The following is a 17,621-nucleotide window of genomic DNA, read 5'->3' as shown; positions in this document are numbered from 1 at the left end:
ATTCATTGACAATAGCAAAATAATTGTACAAATTAAAATGTAGTTCACTTCTACAGAGCTTTCTTGAGTTGAGCAAGACATGATGTCTCCACAGAGTGAGGTCATTCCTACCTTTATTTTCCTTGGACTCATATTATACCTTTCCATATTCAGATCTGAGGGCTAGAAATCCCTGTAAATCACTACTCTAGCACAGTTTAAACACACAGTAGCAGATCAGAAAGTGTTTGGTCATTGCTTGGTTATTTTTGGGTGCCTGTGTCTGTTTAAAAAGGATAAATTCATAAGTAGCTGATATATCTGAACTTGTTACTATCTGATGGGGAAACATCTTCCAGATTTGTCAATATAATATTTTAAGTAATACTGATTAAAAAAAAAAAAAAAAAAGACTGAGCATCAGATAGTGTTTATTTGGGCTTCAGTGTAAAAGTGTTTTTGCACTCTGCGCAGTGCCAGGTTAGTTACACCTTTTTCCCTGACTGGAGTTGACATCACAAATGAAACCAGCACACAAACAAGCAACAAAAAGAAAAGCTCATACTAGTTTAAAGTTTAAATATTTTCCATCTCTGTGTTTTTAACTAATCTTTGCCAAGTGAAGGACAAAAGTCAGAAGGAAAAAGTTATTTTTCAGTCTTGTAAGGTCAAATTCTAAAAATAAGTGAAAAACATCTACACCCTCAGAAATTGTATGCTAAGTGTTTTACAATATTTCTTATATGTTTATGGTCATAAGAAAAAAGATTATATAGAAGATGACCAGTAAGGATTTTGAAAAACATCTTGTTCCTTTTCCTCCCAATACAGGATCAATAATACCAATGGCACTCTTCACTAAGTCTTCTCTACCCTGTTCTTAAATGCTTCCAGCAACTACACAACCACCCCAGGCAGCCTTCCATTGCTTTATCTTCCCACTGTTAGAAAATGTTTCCGAGGGATGCTACTTAAGCCCATTGCTTCTTTCCTTATTCACCATGAGCTCAAAGAGCAGATTAGCCCCTTCTTTGAAGTAGCACTCTATATTTGAAAACTTGCATTTCAATTCTATACTTTCGTAAAAGAGACTGGTAATGTATGCAGCTTCCAAGTTTTATACAACCAATATAGAAATGTGGAGATGGAAAATCATCATAGTCATTGCAGACTGTCAACAGTTAGTTCTAAGGGAAATAAAAGTCTTGAAGTCTCAATGAAATCTTAATCGGTCATGATTTTTGTTAATTGTCACAATACATAAACTATCTATGACTCAGAAGACATATTATCTGTTGTGGTGAACTGCTTGATTACAACCTGACACACATCACTCATGAGTATATCAGTAAGAAGCCAAATACATCAGAATTTTTCAGCCCAAGCATGGTATTTTTCAGCTTGTACTTAGTTTGAATGCTGTTGTCTAACACTTGCAAATTCCAAAGATACATACTGTGAAAAGGGCTGGACACCGAAGTTTGAGGCCCAGCTGCCAGCAGAATCTTCAGTCTTGTCCTATCTTCTGCTCTGTGCTTCCAGACAAAACAAAAGCCCACTTTAAAAAGTTTGTAAAACATTATTTTACAGCTTGTTTATGTACAAATACTTATTTCATCAGTTGCTAAAACAAAATCTCAACAAGCAGGATTCCTAAATGATCTACTTAGAGCTATTTGCAGGCCTGAGGTAACAAACTTTAGGTATTGACTAAATAATATAAAGAGTAGCACCACTGGTGCTTCTTATGGAAAACAGATTCATTATGTGTCATAAACACCTAGAGCGATGCAAATATTATACACAAAATCCATCAGTCAATAGGTAAGAACATCTCCATCCCCTCCCCGTATGCCTCATTCATTGCAAGATGGAATAATCCATTAGAGGTTGTGGTTTGTTACATGTTTGAAGAGTTACAGCTTGCTGCAGTCTGGTTTATGTCTCTAACTTTGAATTTCTTAGCAAAGCAAGGCACTGAAGGTCACGGGAAGACCTTTTATAAGTACTTATAATGTTTTTCTCATTTAATCAATGGCAAACTGCAATGATAGACTATCAAGCCTGTAAATTATAATAAATGGACATGAATCCATTGTGCAGTATATTAGCTTTATCATTTGTTCTTCTCATTGTTTTCTGCCCTGCTAATGGAATTTGATTAATGTCAGTAAAGCCATTTACATGAGCTAAAAAAAAAAGTCACACAACTCGCTGTGGCAATAGGCAGGATGACATAACGCTGGGCCACAACCACAGTATCACAGCAATTGGCACGTTGTGACAGGGATGCCTCTTGGGAGGAAGCTACTGCCTTCCGCCGCAGAAAGCGGGGCCTTCCTTGAAGGAAGATTAGAGTTCCAGAAGGATCAACATTGCCGCTTATTCTTCCAACACTACTCGAAATTTGATGACTTTTATACTTACAACATATGAAAAGCTGACTTTCAAGGGAACATCAGTTTTCACCCTGAACATTTTCTTAGAGTTTTGAATGCAACAAAACAAACACCATAATGGTAGTGTACAAAAACAGCTGCAAAATGGTTTCTGAAAAAAGGTGCAGAGACGCTTTCCAATGTCTGAGCGAGGAGTCCCACAAAAAAAAGACAGCAATGAGCCCAGAAAACATTCAGACTCTTTGTTTTGTCCTCAGCTCCTAACCCCTAACCAAAACCAGTATGACCTGAGTAGGGGTTTTCCAATATTTTTGCTGTTGCCTGGCCAGCACAACAAATGCACATTTTGTAAGTAGGAGATATCTGTAAGCCATCAATCACATATCAAGAACTTGCCACCTTTATCACCCCCTTTTTCTTTCTTTTTTTAAATTCAGTGAATGCTGTGGTAGGGGGAGAAGAAAGATGCTAGTCTGAAAATTTCTAAGTATGTCGTCGGGACAGATTCCCTGCACCTCTTGACCTGACCTAGGAAGCTACCAGTAAGAGTCGGAAGCAGCTCCTGTCTCATAACCAATTTGTAGCAACCATGAGAGAGCTAAATGGCCTTACTTTTTATTGCCACATTACTCTTCTGAGGGAGAAAGAATCCTGCTCTACAGACATGGAACTGAATCACTCAGAAGCTAAGCAGCTTGCGCTAGGTCACACCATGCGAGTAAATTGAACCTGGAAGCCCAAAGCTCATGCCAGCACTGAAATAACTAAACCGCCTTTCTCCTCTGAAGAAGGGGAATCTTCATTCACAAACATTGGCAGAGAAAGACACTAAAACAAAAAAAAAGCACATGCACATTCATCTAAAGTAAGTGATACTACGTATTGTCTGGGCAGCCTTACCACCACTGGAAGTGGCTGATCTTCCTGGAAGTGCCATATTCTGCCCACGTTGGCTGAGAGAACGACACACGATGACATAGGAACTCTGAGGAGCATCAGCAAGAAAAGCTGTACTTCTGCAAGAGAAGGAGATACCAAACAGCTAGAGCCCTGCAACAAATAGTGCCTAAGTGCACAGTAAGAACGCTGCAGTTCAGTTTCATCACAGATGTGATACCGAACTTCCAATATTCAGAGGGCATCAAGAAGCATGAGTGAGGCTAACCTAGACTGTTCAGGTAGTCAAGGTTACTAGATTACCTGGTTACTATTAGCTCCATCCCCGAAGTCTCCTCAGGAACAGCAGGAGATGAGGCCAATGACAGGACTGGTGACAAAGCCACAATATAGGTCCAAGGTCTATCCAGAGACAGGGCTACAAGATCACCCTGAACATTCTCCTTTATTGAAAATACAATCCAGAACTTCCCAGTGACTTGATGAGTTTTGATAATCTAATTTCTTGTCTCTAGGAGGCTCACAGCACTGTCAAATGTTCCATACTCCTGGGTCCCACACTGATAATCCCACTCCTTCCAAAATGCCTGAGACATTGTGTCAACATAATCCTGTCTGAAAAGAACTAAGACACCTGGAACCAAAATGCTTTTTACAAAACTGAGGGCAGGAGGCCAATCAAAGGGCCCACAAATCTCCTATCAGCCCTCATTCAGTTTTGCTCTACCTCTCACTTAAGGCTGACGAAGACACACTATGACAAATCAGAAGCTCAAGGGGTGAAAAGCAGGGGCATGTACAGATCAAGAAGAACTGTCTCCCATCCTTCCCTTCCTCTCAAGCAGCTCGCTGTAATGAACCTTACAGCTGGGGGTATAAAATGCTGCCAGAGCTCCTTCTCCCCACCGCCACCCTGCTCAAAACTATTCCCCAGCATATGTCGTAATCATACACCCAGGAGGGTTGTTAAAACCTTACAGGAAACATCTCACATTTTTTCCTTTACTATTCATGCCATTTTCTATTAGGGACAATAAAGACTTCTAACACTGGATTAAGCTCATTTGCAACAATGAGCTACTATTGCTCCAGGAGCCAGCAGGAGCTCAGACTCATTGAGGGAACTGGGAATAATTAACTGAATTGTACTGGAAAAAAGGAGAAGACTGAAGGCTGTTTTGACCAAGAGAAATGCAGACTGATGCGATGGTTAAGCCATCATGTCTTGCTGGGAATTATTGTTGGGAGTATCATTAATGCTTAGAGTATGCAAGTTTTTTCAGTAAAGCTGCTTTGGCTGTCGTGTCCCTTTTTGGGTTTTGCTACTAAAAGACACCTCCCAGAGTCATAATGACAATAACACAGTTTTACTGATTGCTTTCACTCGTTGCTCAGTATGCACTAAGTCACTTCCCAAACTCCTAGGGATGGCAAACCTTAAAAGCTTTTCTAAGCAGACTGGTTTTTCTTTTCCCCTAAATGATATATATATAATTCACCACCATGGTCAAACCTTATTGTGTAATCCAGGGGTCTTCAGCAAGAGTGTAAACAGGAATTGTCTCATTACAGAAGGGACTGGAAGTGCTCAGTGCTCTGAGATCACACATGTAGGTGGGCAGACGGCATGTACACTTTTTAATAGTCTAGGGACCTCTCTAAGGGAGCACTGACTTGGTTTTGATCAAGTACCAAGACTTACTAACTCAAAAGAAACATCTGGCATTGACCCCTTCATAGGCAGAATACTGAACCTGAGGGACCCTGGAAATCTACTCTGATATGTTGCTTCAGCTGTCTGCACATGATTAGTTCAGTAGCTATACATAAATGCACATACTGTGTATGAATAATACTATTTCTGTATCATATATACAAGTATTACATAGATGAGTATTTGCAGTCCTCAAATTACTGCCTTCTAGCCACAAGCTGGCACATGCCATTAGCCTTTTGACATGCAGCTTCAAAAAAAAGATCAAGTTTCCATCATGCCTTTCAGCAAGGAAGATCCCAAGGAACTTGACAATCTATTCATACCTAATACCACCAGAACACAGACACCTTTGGGACAGAGAGTGCAGCCAAATACATAACAGAGTGCAGAACAGCAGAAAAAAAAGGGAAGCATTTGGCTTGGGACTCCAGAGAAAACCTCGCTTTTTATAGAGAGCACCGAGGATGGTTAGCATCCATTCATGGGAGACAGAACCGGGCTTTCTATGGTCACATCCCAAAGACCCACAGAGAAAATTTGAACTTCACAGTTTATTCTGCCTCAGAAGTATGAAGTGGTAAGTTACCTTTCCCAACAAGCTGGACCAGTAGTTCTAATAACTGTCTTCAGACAGACCACAAAGCTGTCCTTTCAGTGGGCATCTCAAGGGAACACCAACAAATTTTCCATGCCAAAAGTTATATTAAGCAAACCTGTTCAGGTCTCCTGGATACATGCAGCAAAAAGCTGTAGCTTTTTAATAAGTGTTGATTCAAGATTAATGATAGTTCTCTTGACATTTCCTCTCTTACTGACTGCAACAGGGGCCTTTTTTTTTCTTCCCATTTGCTCTTTTTCACATAACCTCTCCATAGCAATTAGCTCTACTGCTTACATTTAAAAAAAAAAAAACACACCAAAAACCAGAAGGAAGATATCTAGTGTGATTTAACAGCTGGAAATAAGCAAAACCAGCACCAAGCAATCAGGTCTTTTCAGGACACCAGTGATCAAAAGACCACTGTTGAGAGACTCTGTAAAAATGTAATTTGCAGTCAGCTGTTTGCAGGAGACATCAACCTTTTCACTGTTGAAAATTAGAGTTAACTTGTGTGAAGGGGAAGAAAGCATGAATCACTCTCTATTAGTCCCCCCTCACACCTTCACTGGCTGTGGGGATGCTGAAAGCCTGACCATTGCTTTCTCCAAACTCAACTCTTCAACATACTGGATGGGACAGAGAAAGAGAGAAAAGAAGTCGGTCACTAAATGCAATACTCTTTGTCTCATCTCGGGAAGAGGCTACACACTTAAGTTCAGTTTTAATATGAGCAGTTTAACACTTGCATGCAGAAATATGACTTTTTCTCATACAAGGGAAATTGGGAAAAAGCCTTTATGAATTACAATGAAAATTCTTCAAGTGTAGGTGCTTTCTTCGATTGCCATGGAATCAGGCTGACTAGGAGATTCATGAAGGGCACAAAGAATAGAGGGATATAGGAAGCACCAGCAGATTGTCAAGGCTGTTCTCTAAAGTGGTCTCATTATCCATATGTAAAATGAGAATATTGAATATGAAAAAATAAAATGGGTTTATTATACTAGCAGAGCCTTAGTATTCCACAAAAATCATTCTTCCTCTTATGATGGTGGTAAAGCAGAACACTGTCTCAATCATTTCTGCTTATACCCCACTTCAACTGATTAATAACTTTTGTTAGATTTTGAGCAAACAAGAGTGAATCTTCTTTCTGGAAACTGTCTTTTATGCCTTCACTAACTGTTCCCAAAATCTTGACCACAAAAGGATGCCAGCTCCTCAAGGATGAGCAGAGAATGACAAACCCTGTATCTTCCAGACAGACCCCTTTGTATCACACAGCAGTATATTCTCCACGCTGTCCCCCTTTCAGTGTTTGCCTGAGGCGTTCCACAGGCTTTCTGTCAAAGATAATTACGGCTGTCTCTGGAATGAATAGACAAAGATGTTCACAGGGCCCACGCTCTGGGGGCGAGGATGGACGGGTATCGTCCTTCAGAAGCAGGAGCACTTTGTCTCTCTCAAAAGTGAGATCTCATACAACATGAAGATGAATTTTCAAACAGAAATAATAGCACAGAGCCAGGTAGCTGAGCCCTCATTCATGTTTGGTTAGATAACAACACTAAATACTCAGTTATTCTCACACAGATCTATCTCCCCACTCAGGCCAAAGCACATCTGTATGACTCAGAAATGTTACTCGAGTTGCAGCTTTCCCAAAGGCAAAGGGAATGTCTGTGCTACTTGGTCCAGACTACTAGAAAGTTATTTACAGGTACAAGTCAAAAGAATCAATTCGAAAGGCCTATTAGCCTTTAAGCAAACAGTTTAATTGGTGAAACTACTTATTTTACCAACCTCAGGGATTGTAGAAACAAAGAAGCCACTGGCTACTAAATGCACGCTTTTCCTGGCACACGTACTGTCAGTGCGTCTTATCATCCATCTCTTTGCACATGTACATTTTATTTTCATAAGATCTGAGACATTACAGAATACTGGCTTTATCCAAAAATTGTGCTTCTTTGTACATCATTTATAAACTCAGAGGAAAATTCAGCATCATCCAGACTATGGGTTTGTTTTTTTTTTTTCACCCCCAGAGAAATGGAAAAAATGGCATGTACACAGGCTCACAAGTGGTGGGAAGCTCTCCAGAAAGATGGAGTCTGGAGACTAATCCAAACCTCTTGAGTTTTCAAGAAAATATCAGACCAGAAATCTCACAGGAATGAACTGGCTCTGGAGATTTCTGGCAATTCCTTCTCCTGACCCCACCCAAAGCTGAAAACCAGCCACAAAAGCAAATCTAATCTTTTTCACAATATTTTTCAGTATCACCGTCTGTGTAAAGATTCAGAGTAAGTCCTTGCTTCATCTAAACTGCTCTTCCCATCCAAAGATTGCAAGGACACATATTTAGCCTAACTGTGATGGTCACACCATTACTCTACTTTTAATTCCACATGGAAAGTAGAAGTTTGATCCTCTGTATTTGTGCAATGCTTCCTACAATAAAGGCCAATTCCTTTTGGCTATCACAGCAGTCAGTTTCTTCCATTAACCTTTATTCAAGCCAAAACACTTTGGGTGTAAGTGACATTGAGTTCTTGAGAAAATGATGGCCAGAGAAATACCTATCATGAGAGAAGAATCCGAGAGCTCTCCCTTAACTCCAGCTGCCTTGTTTCTCCTTGACATCTTTTCAGCCTTTGAATGCTTTCTGCACAAGCCATTACACCCTTCAACACTTCTTCCAGGAAAGCACACACAATTCCAGGAACCCCACGCCTCAGGTGAATAAATAGCAATGACAAAAGCAACTTTCTACTGGCAAGGCAAAAGACAATGTTGAAACTTTGAGTCTCTATACACAAATGCAGTAAAGGCTACCGTGAAGGCCAATATTTCCCAAGGAAATCAAATATCAATGCATGGTTTGGATAGGAGATCTTCTGGAAAGAGTAACGAACATGTCTAACCCTGTATACTCAGCAAAATCTGATCTCACAGCCTGAGATCATTTGCTGGCTCTAAGTCGCATCTGGGAGTTGCTCCTAACACAGCGGGAAGAGAAGTTGTTCCTAGGGAGATCCAAGTTCCACTTCTAAATCTCCCTATAAAACAGGAGCTTTTGCCATTTAGTACTGCAGGTGCCCCCTCCCGTTCTTTTTTTTTTTTTCAGATGAGGTTTGTGGTGGCCTCTAGCAGAATATGGAACAAATGGTATAAAAAGGAAAAGGAGCAAGGCATGTGCAGCCTCCTACAAAGCTTACCAGGCCTTCAGCTCTTCATAGCTGAGTTCAGTGGGAATTTGTTTAAAACCGTAAGTACTTGCTAGTCAAGGGCTAATCTCTATACCCTAGCCTGAGAGTGATCCATCAATTCAGACCACTTGCAGCACCATAATGGGTCATCCTATAAAGAAAAAACCTACAACAACACAGCTTTTAAATTATATTTTTGATGTTTCCTGATGTTCATCAAGTTGTCAAGTCCACAAGAATAGTATCCCTTGTTTTGTTTCAGCCTTTCTGCTTCCTCAGCAAAGGAGGTGGATGCAGGTTATAACTGGATTTGGTTTGAGCCCCAAGAAAAGAGTCCAAGATCAGTCTGGGATCACTGCATCACAATCATGCAGGCTGTTCCAGTGCTCCAGCTAGCCCAAGATTTGGCTTCTGACTTCCAAGACACGTGGACTGATCATGAGTGAATACACTATTTGACTAGAGTTAAAATACCTTCCTCCCCTCCATTTCCTAAGCAAGCCCTCATACTCATAGAATATACTGGGTTATTTATCCTGCCACTCCTCAGGATTATTCCAATATGGCTTTTCCATCATGACCTTGCATGCTTTGGACTTTCCACAAGCTCTTTATTACACTGTGCAACTTCTCCTGCTGTAGAAGTTCTGCATTTTGGCTAGTGGCCCTGCGTTGCTCTTGATCCAAAGGAGTTCATTGCCCAATGTTTAACATTACTTTTTTGTTTAAATGACATCATTGCTAAAGCGCTATTTAGAATTATTGCTGTCCAGACCTTCTTCATATACTTTTTGCAATCACCCCTTCCAGCAAAGTCACATACTAACCTGCTGCCAGGAAGGTGGCCTAGTATGTTAGTATCTTGTCTGAGATTGGAATGCCAATTACTTGCCAGGAAGCTTCACTGCACCTTTGCTCTGTCTTCATACTGTAGCTGAAATAAAGGCTGTCGGATCTAGTTCAACAACATTTCATTTTCTTAATAACATTTGCTAACAACTATTCTGTGTTCTGGGTTTCCTCCATATGACATAACGCTCATGAATTTCTGGACCAGAACTGAGAAGCCATCTGAAAACTTCTGTTTGATCATAAATCAAGCCCAGTAATTACCTTTTTAGTAAAAACAGCCCTAGTTCACAGTTTCCAGACTCCACGATGGGTTCGTAATGTTGCCATGGGCCTTGCTCAGGGTCCAGGAATTCAAGCAAACTCCACTTCCATTGTAGCACCTGTAGCAGCTTCAGCAATGTGAATCTCAGATGGAACCACCTGATAACTGCTGGTCTGCGGGATGCCGGAGGGAACAGCAGGGGAGGACTCCTTATCTATCTCTTCATAGCTCTTCCAGCACCTTTCCATTTATTTACTTGCTGTCACACTGGCTGCCTTCCACGGTGGGAACGCTGCCTCCTCACACAGCCCATGGAAAAGCCAAAAGCAAAGGCTAGCTGGGGAGTTAAATTGGAAGTGCTGTTGAAAGACTGGTAGAAGGCAGGTTGGATCAGGTCCGGAGAAGGTCCCAAGGTGTTGCCATCAGCGTGCTGCTTCTCCCAAGGCAGGTCAGTGGGTCTTAAATCGTCCAGCCCGAGGAAGTCTCAGTAACCAGCACCACCAGGCTGGGGTGAGAGAATCACTCCACCTCTACCCTGGCTTAGCAGCTGAGGAGCAGGCTATGAAACTGTGCTGAGAAAGGGAACACCAATAGCCCTTAGCTAAGGAACTACATGAAACACTCTTTAACATCAATCTGATAGTGGAAAACCTTGTTTCAAGCAAGAAGGGGCAAATCCACTGTACTTTAAGCCCACTGTGGTTAGGAAGCGGATGGTATAATCAGCTGAAACGTTCACTCTCAGGAGTACTGTTAAAATCCAAGACCCCACTATCCTCTTGATCTTTTCCTATGCTGTTTGATGAAATTCTACCAGCGGCCTGGGTACATTTCCAACAAACTCATGACTTCTGGGAAGGCATTACAAAGCTACACTGTAGCCATTCATGACCTGTTCTCAGTGCTGGCTTGGTTCCTCCTCAAATCCACAGCATTCTGCTAAGAAAACATTCTTTCCACTTCAAGTAAGCTTCCCCATCCTGAAACCAGTCTGGTTCAGGCACCCAACCCCTCCTTGCCCTGCACTCACCCCCAGACATCAGAAATACAGGCTCTTTAATGGAAGGGCTTCCATGATGGCAAAACAACTGCAACACCTAATACATGTGGTCTCCCTCAATTCTAGATCTGTTTTTTTTTTCAGACAAGAAATAAAGGAAAATCAGCTGTTAATATTATGAGCCTTACCTATAGCTGCTACTATGAAGGTTTTCAATATTTGCAATTAAAAGATAAGGCCTAGCTGGTGAATTCTGTGCTTCACATCAAAAGGAACTGAGATGTCCGTGAAAAAGCTGGAGAGGATAATTCTTGAGAACTGGACACCAGAAAAGTAAATGGTTCATATTTCAAGATGAGGACCTTCTTGGATGCAGGTGTTTAGTCCAGCAGGAATCTGAACCACTCCTCTAAGTCATGTAGCCACATTATATGGCTAAACACACATTGTTACATGTGTGTTTAGATACATCCCCCCCCCCCAGCAAAACCCAAAGGGCAACACACCTAATTACTGGATTGCTTACATTATTTCATTTTTATGACAAGTGCCAAATTAACAGACTTCTCCCCCAGCAGGAAGAAGGATTTACTTGGAAGGATTTAGTTTACATGTAGAGAATACAAGTATGTTATTCACTTAAACAAAAAGCAAAGAAAAAGACAGGGTGGGACTCAAAAAATACTGTTTTTCAAATGATTTGTTCTCTTAAGATAGTCTTTACAAAAACAACCTCACATTTAACCCTGTGCATGCTACCTTCCCCAAAAGTTAAAAACATGTCTGTAAAGCAATAGTGCTTTGAGAAGAAAGCAAGCTGTTACCACATTAGAAGTCATGTTGCTAAAACTCCAAGTATTTATAAATTTAAATGAGGCACCAGGGATAACCTGAAAATTCACCACTCTTCTATTTTCCTCACTAAAACAGAGGGAGGAATACCAGTCCACAAGATTCAAACATACATCAAACCCCTTTGTGAAGTACTGGCTTTTACATTATACCGAAATAACCTCACTGCTTCTCCATCTGCCTAGGATAACTGCCAGAAATTAAAACAAAGAAACATGTACACTCTTTGTAGTCAATCAGGAGCTTCAAAATTTGTTTCTAAGCTCAGATACAACAACATCTGTTTTGAACAAGTCCCATCTAAAGAAATGTTGATGCCCCTTTAGAAACCGAGTATTTTTGATAAATCTGCTCCTTCCAGAACTCCTACCAAAGACAGATTTAATAGGTAACAGATATTCCCAAATATCTTCTTGAATATATCCATCAATTCCAGCAATTTTTTTTTCTTGGATTTTAGAAACTATGCCTTTTTATTAGCGATCCTTAACTTCTGTGGCCAGTTAAAGAGAAGTAGATCACTTCATGTAGTTCTTTTGCAACCAAAAACCTGCAGAAAGCCAGAAGCTCTGTTCATGAAAAGATTTTTTCCCCCTACATTAGTTCCTTGAATTCAGATTCTGTGCTAACGTGGCATTGTTTAGGATGAACACACACTTCAGCTATTTTCAAGGAGTGGGAGTTAGAAAGGATTTTAATATGTTTTTGGAGAGAAGGATTTCAAATTTTATACTGCAATAAAGTATTTTTAATTAGTATTTTAATACTAGGTTACCTTTTCACAGTTTATTAGTTTTTAGTATCCATTTAGCTTAGAGAGTGAAAGAAAACTGGTTTATAGCATCGAGTTTATAGCTAGTTTCATTCACTGGCTTCCATACACTGCTATTATCCTTTCATGTCACTCATCACCTTAATATCTAAGTACCTTCTCAATCAAGATCACTGAAGAAATGTCAAGATCTTCTCTTTTTCCTTCATTGTTTTAAGTTACCTACCCATGTCTTGTTTCAGGAATACTTTTCATAGCCACAATTGAACCTGCAGGTAAATCAGTCTAAACAGAAATGCTGCACAAGTTGCTGAAGGATAAATGCATTGAGACTCCCCTGATAATGAGTAATAGCCCTTTTCTGTGAATTTTCTGTAGTACACTACTAGTACTCCTGAAATCAAAGCTGGGTTGCATTTACTGTGCACTTAGATTTCTGGCACCTTAGAGAAATTCTTATATTTACACAATAATACTTTTCTGATATGCTTTTAGCTTGTGAAAACATTCTGTGCATTAAAGGGCTTTTTAAAAATGACCATTCAATCTAGTACCACTTGACAGAGATCTTTTAATGTGATGTTAAAATACCTGTCATATAAATTCAGGCATTAAGACTGAAGTCCATAAAGCTATAATTATGAAAAAAAAAAAAATTATTTCCACCTTATTCAGAACAGCCCTTTCTCACAGTATTATTGTTCAGATCCCATAAAGCAGCATGCCCAACTAGTAATGCCTCTGTCTCACCACAGCTGGGAGTAAAGCTTTACTGACATTAGGGATTAATAGACTGCATATCCTTAAACATACATGCTGCATTACTTTCAATCTAGTGCATATTAGGACTGTGCTTTTTAATTCCACAAGAGCCCAATAAACCCTTCAATATTTACTTAAGGGGATTTTATGGTCCTCTTGTTTCATGAAGGCATTTATACGAGCTCTGATCTTACAACATCTGCATCATCAGCCATTAATTTGTGAAAATTAAATAAACAAAAACAACTCCATAACCTTCTTCTCCACATGCCTACTAAATGCCGCAGTATTTGTTGCTAGAGATGGAACAAAAATACAGCCAGCCCAACCGCTCCCTGTCCCGACACTACTCCAGACATTCCAATAGGAAAAAGCTGAGGAAAGATTACGAAGTTCTGGGAAAAGATCCATTTTAACTATTAATGCTTATTACCACATTTTCTAAGGTCTACAAAGCTTTTTAAAAATTATATGGGATGAAGGAAGCTACAGAAATGTTACGATCCCAGAAGATCTTCCTAAACAAAAGGAAAATGTATGTTGCTATGAACCTGCGTCAAGCTGTTCTTTGGATTTTTTTCCCAACACTGCATTAGCTTTCCTTCTATGTCCCTCTTGTGGTAACTGAGAAGAATTGTAACATCTGCAATGGAATACCTAATTCATAGCCTTAAAATCTGCTTGCTTTGTTGCTTCATTTTTGGTGCATTTTTTTAATTAAAAAAAAAAACAAACCTGTTATTGAAACAGTATTCTGTTATTGTCAGTATAGAGGGAATAGTTTCTCTTTTTTAAAAAAAAAAACAAAACAACAACAGGTATTCCTTTTTCTTCCATTTACTATTACTCAGGCTAGGTAAACTAGATAAAATTGTACGGAATTTTCATTTGAAGATTTGTTTTAGGGAAGAGGCAAGCAAAAGGAAAAACAGAGAGACAGAAAATTCAGAACTTTTAAAATAATATGAGCTACCTGAACATTAAACAAAAAAGAATAAATAGATGTGAAGTGACAGAGCAGGTAAGTGATTAAATATGCATAATAAATTTACTGATTGCACTTATTGTTCTACAATATGTTAATGTACTGCTAACCACCGTACTTATTCTATAGATACTTCACCATCAGACGTGTAATGTGTGAGCATTCCTTAAGCATTCTTTGTCAAGAACATCTGATCTCTGCTTCATACTCATTTCCCCCTAACCTGAATTGTTTTATCTGAGGATAAAAATACACTTTTTTTTTTTTTTTTTTTTTTAAATCCAACCCTGTCATTTGAAGTAGCAGTTTTGCAAAGATTTCTCACATTCAGTGTGATTGGCTCTGGACCCCTCACGTCATGATGACACTTTCTAGCACTATCTCCATGGCTTGGAGTTTGCAGAGACCAATCAGTTCATTCCTTCTCCTAGCAGCTTGTTTTCAGCCCTCTCTTGGGCAGTCCTGAGTGGAGGATGTTATCAAATCCCAGTGCTAGTGTGTCTTGGAATTTAAATGAATTTCAAGGAAAGTCCTCTGGCAAAGCTTCTTATTTTGAGTCAGGACTGTGTTATTTCTACCAACACCTAAACTGCTGTGTGCATCAGTTTTACACTTATAATCATCAGGAACCTTTATTATCACCTCTTCAAGATAATTACCTTAAACTTTTTAGCTCATGGAAGCAAGCAGAAAGCATCCTTTTTAAAATTAAATTCACCCACATTTGTTCTCTTGGATAGCTTCTTATGGCTAAGTATGTCCTGTGAATTCTAGCTTCTAACTATGCATAAAGATGGTAAAGCAGCTACATTTTCAGAGAATGTGTTCCAGCTTTCTGAAGTGTTACCTTTTTAAATTTCATATTGAATGCACAACAGTAAAGACCAGTGAGTCAGAGTGCCATCTCTCTGCATTAGCCCAGATTTAAAAAAATAAAACTTTCACAAAACATGGCTTACACAAAAAATATTGTCTAGGAGCTTTGTAGTGTAGCCTGCATATGAGCCTCCATGTTTTTCTTTAAAAGCACCAAAGCAGTCTCACAGACTTTCCAGTGTACAGTGAACTATGATTAAGCAAAATGTAATTAAATTCACATGCACCTTCTTCACAAGCCATGCCTCTGTATTGGTAAAAAGACTAATCAGTCTCCATTTTTTAAACACAGTAACTAGGAGCCCAATGGCCACAACTAATTGCCAGTTTGATCCCTCATCAAAATATAGCACAGTGAACTGCAGGCTTTTTTTTTACTCACTCTGGTTTTACTTTTGCCGTGTGTGACCGGGGAGCAGACCATCCCCTGGGGTGGGGGATCCCCTCGCAGCCCATACCATGGGGTGGGGGATCCCCTTGCAGCCCTCCAGCTTCAGCACCTCAGACAGCAGCACCACCTTGTCCTTGAACACGGCCAACAGTTCTTGGTGCCTCCACATCAGAAGACAGATTTGACTTTCTGATGGCATAGTCTGCTAAGGACCTGCAATTTTCAGCGAGTTTTCCAAACAACTTCTCTTTAAAAGCACTGTTATTTTCTGTATTCTGTTGGGGACTGCGAAAAACATCCAGCAGCGCATCAAAACTTTGGTCAGTTTCCAAAACTTTTGAGGATTCTGTAAACCAGCCAAATGTTGCAAGTACCTTCGGTTTATTAATACACAGGTGCTCACACCAAGCAGCCTGCCTGGTTTTATAAATTTCTTCTTCAATTCCGCTTTTATCGTCAAGTAGGATTTCATATTTTCTCACAGTTATGCTTTTCTCTGAACTATGAAACAGTCAGTTTCTGGTTTGTTTTAAGAAAGCACCAGTTTAGTTCATTCATGGATGCCTTCCAACCAAACTTTCGGTGGGCTTTAATTCAGTTGCATTTCACCTTTTGGAATCAAGAGTCTCAACATCTGAACTGTCTTGTAACACTGATGAACTTACGTAAGGGTAGACACTGACTTATCTTGATGTCACCATGTTAAACTGGAGCTGATGTGACAGTCATAATTTAACAATCAATCTTCCAATCTGCCTTGTGATTGTAGCGGTTTGTTGGATTAACCTACTTTAATCTGAACTCTGCATTAGGATACATTTATGATAAGCTATTGGTACAGTCTACTCCTCCTGGAGGCATAAAGCTAAAGATTAATTCAAACAGTCTGTATGCAGAAGTGATGACTCTGGTATTCTCTTTACTTGTTCTTTTTCCTCCTGCATTTGGTGTACAATATTCCTAGGACAAGGATGCTTTTCAATCTTCATCTAGATCTTTTCAGCCTAACAGTTGCAAATCTGGTACACGCTGTTTCGGTTCCAGGCTTTATCCTACACCAAAAGCAAAAATAAAAGTTACTTATAAAAGAAGATACATATTTGCATCTTATAGTCCATGGCTTTAGTAAGGAAGAGAGGCTGAATATCTAGCCTTTCATACCAATGTTTTCCACAACACACAGAAGTTACCTTAAAAGAGATTTGTTATGTCCTAATAAAAGGATGTTGAAATGAGGGCACCCAAATCCAAAACTTTATTTATGCGTAGAAGAAACATGCGCTATTCATCTTCTCTGCATAAGACAGTCATTCACCCTCCCTGATCTCAAGAGAATCTCCATGGCAAACCCCACTACCCTCATCTCACAGCAATTCAGCTTTCTATCACAGTTATATTAGGCATTACCGGCATAATAGGTATTACAGCTAGAGCTAGTATTACTATAATACCATATCCTCCTTAATCAACATGTCTGTCTCAAAACGCTTAATGCCCCTGCAGAACTCCCTTACCCAGGCTATGTCTCTGCGAGACCCTACACCCCTGTTTCGAGCAGGAACACGAGGCAGGCAGGCCACAGACCCAGCGGTTGCAGCTCCAGGCTCACAGCGGGCACAAGGAGATAAAAGGCCCCACGTTGCGCCCACAGGGGCAGCTGCCACCACACCTGCCCCTACCCGAACCCAGAGGGCTCCCACAGGCCTCCCACCACCCCCACAGCAGCCGCAGCCTCCCCAGGGCCCTCCCGCCACCACAGCCCCCGCATCACCCTCATCGCCTCAAGGGTCGGCAGCCACCACAGCTTCTCTCCTCCCTCCAACGGCCCCAGGGCCCTTCGTCACCTCAGCCCGCCATCGCCACCTTAGCCCGCCCTCCCTTCCCCATCTCGAGGACCTATTGGCTGGCGGAGCTGTCACTCAACAGCAAGCCCCGCCCCTCCATGCCGGTGAGGTGAGGAAGCGCCTCTGCCCGTGACCCGCCCCGCCCGCCAGGTGGCTCGCGGTACCCCCCTCCGCGCGCCTGCGGCGCGCACCCCTTCGCGCCTTTTCCGCGGGAGCTCCG

General features: G+C 40.6%; 1 protein-coding gene across 4 annotated transcripts in view; it reads right to left on the bottom strand.

The window, feature by feature from the left end:
* Positions 1-17,428, bottom strand: part of LOC104365884 (cartilage oligomeric matrix protein) — a 37,323-nt gene extending 19,895 nt beyond the window's left edge. For 2 of the 4 annotated variants that reach the window (XM_032993757.2, XM_042795048.1), the window contains exons 1-4: positions 17,329-17,428; positions 15,549-16,609; positions 3,279-3,394; positions 1,436-1,514 (exon numbers count right to left, since the gene is read on the bottom strand). The gene's annotated coding sequence lies outside the window, so the exon portion shown is untranslated. The remainder of the gene's footprint in view (positions 1-1,435; positions 1,515-3,278; positions 3,395-15,548; positions 16,610-17,328) is intronic. The other 2 variants (XM_032993758.2, XM_032993759.2) reach the window with 2 other exon arrangements.
* Positions 17,429-17,621: the final 193 nt, after the last annotated feature.

The sequence above is a fragment of the Tyto alba genome, unplaced genomic scaffold, assembly GCF_018691265.1.
Source record: "Tyto alba isolate M040663 unplaced genomic scaffold, T.alba_DEE_v4.0 Super-Scaffold_20000042, whole genome shotgun sequence".
In the NCBI taxonomy this organism is placed as follows: domain Eukaryota; kingdom Metazoa; phylum Chordata; class Aves; order Strigiformes; family Tytonidae; genus Tyto; species Tyto alba.
This window is presented reverse-complemented; position numbering and strand designations above follow the sequence as displayed.